The 2,245-nt window shown below is 41.6% G+C and overlaps 1 pseudogene across 1 annotated transcript; it reads left to right on the plus strand.

Moving 5' to 3' along the window:
• The first annotated feature begins 390 nt into the window (after positions 1-390).
• On the plus strand, positions 391-1,523 carry LOC309858652 (mortality factor 4-like protein 2 pseudogene; annotated as a pseudogene). Its single transcript has one exon. The product of its transcript is annotated as a mortality factor 4-like protein 2 pseudogene (transcript).
• Positions 1,524-2,245: the final 722 nt, after the last annotated feature.

The following is a 2,245-nucleotide window of genomic DNA, read 5'->3' on the forward strand; positions in this document are numbered from 1 at the left end:
CCAGTTGATATCAGACTATGAGACATTCAAACCTGCTGAGCATTGCACCAATGTGTCCACAGGAACCATGGAGACCTGGGAGATTTCAAACCCTGAGACTTCCATCCTAGGATAACACTGGGCTAAGAAGCCGCTGGGACACCAACTTGTCCCAAAACTCTATGACTGTGTCTTTTTCAACACTGCAGAGAAGTGTGAATTTGAGTCCCTTCGTACTTTGGATTCACATCAGCGCCATGTCCTTGTGGCCTGCTATCTATGTATTATTCATTTTTGGGGAAGTTCTCCTCAGAAGAAAACTACACCATGCCCTAGGAGATGGAACAGTGGTTTGAAGACTTTTTTTTTTTATTAAAACATATGTCAGGACTATCGGGGTTGGAGGAACAGCAGTGATCACACATTGGCTGCTGGAAAGAACTGGATTCCCGTTTCAGGCCGTCATCAGAAAAACTAAGTTTGCTGTATTGTAAGGATCAGAAGATCTGATCCTGATTGCAGAACCATCCCTGATTACAGAAACTAGGTTGTGTCCCCAACCTCATCCTTCCAGACCATTCCAGGAAATCTAGGGGGTTCCATCTGGGAAAACACTAGGAGTTCTTGGAAGGGAAAGAAGGGAGAGGATTATTGGTTGGAATAAAAACAGGGTTGAATGAGTTCCAGAAAGCAGGGTTCTCAAACTCATGGACAAAAATCTGCCGAAGAAGACAACTTTAAGAAAAGAGCGAGAAGCAATATGCAGAGAAGTAAAATGAGAGGGGCTTCCTCAGGAAAGAAGGCTGCTGGTCCACAGCAGAAGAATCTGGAACTGGCTCCCCCAGGGCCGATGGGGGAGGTCGCTCTGCAGAGAACCCCCCTTCAGGATCTGTGAGGAAGACAAGAAAGAACAAGCAGAAGACTCCTGGAAATGGAGATGGTGGCAGTACCAGCGATGCACCCCAGCCACCTCGGAAGAAAAGGGCCCGGGCTGATCCCACTGTTGAAAGTGAGGAGGCCTTTAAGAATATAATGGAAGTTAAAGTGAAGATTCCTGAAGAATTAAAACCATGGCTTGTTGAGGACTGGAACTTAGTTACCAGGCAGAAGCAGCTCTTTCAACTCGCTGCTAAGAAAAATGTAGATGCCATTCTGGAAGAGCATGCAAATTGCAAAAAGTCGCAGGAAAATGTTGGTAACAAGGAATACACAATTAATGAACTTGTGTCAGGAATAAAAGAATATTTCAATGTGATGTTGGGCATTCAGCTGCTCTACAAATTTGAGAGGCCCCAGTATGCAGAAATCCTCTTGGCTCACCCTGATGCACCAATGTCCCAGGTTTATGGAGCCCCACACCTACTGAGATTATTTGTAAGAATCAGAGCTATGTTGGCATATACGCCCCTTGATGAGAAGAGCCTTGCATTATTGTTAGGCTATTGCATCTTTTCCTAAAATATCTGGCAAAGAATGTCGCATCTCCGGTTACTGCCAGTGATTACAAAGTGGCTTCGGCTGAGTACCACCGCAAAGCCCTGTGAGGGTCTACTGACCACTCACTGTTACATCTGGTATCTGTAAACACTCTTTTTGTTCTTAGTCTTTTTCTTGTATAATTGATGTTCTTTAAAACTGTTAATGTATAACATGGCTTATGTTTCAATTTGTTTTCTGTTTTGTTCTAAACAGAACATGAAAGGAGTGCAAGCTCCTTTTCTCATTTCAAAGTTGCTACCAGTGTACACAGTAATTAGACAAAGAAGAAACATTCAGTAGAACATTTTATTGCCTAGTTGACAACATTGCTTGAAAGCTGGTGGTTCTATCCCTTTGACACTACACAATTTTCTAATATGTGTTAATGCTACGTGACAAAATGCCCTGATGCCTAGTGCCAAAGGTTCAACTTAATATCTATACTAGAAAACCCATGCATTTGTGCTCTCTCTCTCTCTTTTTTTTTTTTAAATGGTGCTTGAAGTAAAACAGTCAATCCTCTGCAAGTTCATCTATGTTGTTCCTTAGGCATTATATCTTTGCACAGATTGTTGAAGGATGGTGATTTGTTTCATGGTTTTTGTATTTGAGTCTAATGCACGTTCTAACTTGATAGAGGCAATGCATTATTGTGTAGCCATGGTTTTCTAGAGAAGTTGATATTTTAGGAATTGTATTTAAGATCTTAAATAAAATTTGTTTCTAAATTTCAAAGCCAAAAAAAAAATTATGTCAGGAAATGAAGAGGGGTGATGGGAGGAAGTTG

The sequence above is a fragment of the Mustela nivalis genome (genome assembly GCF_964662115.1).
Source record: "Mustela nivalis genome assembly, contig: HAP1_SCAFFOLD_3071, whole genome shotgun sequence".
Taxonomy (NCBI): domain Eukaryota; kingdom Metazoa; phylum Chordata; class Mammalia; order Carnivora; family Mustelidae; genus Mustela; species Mustela nivalis.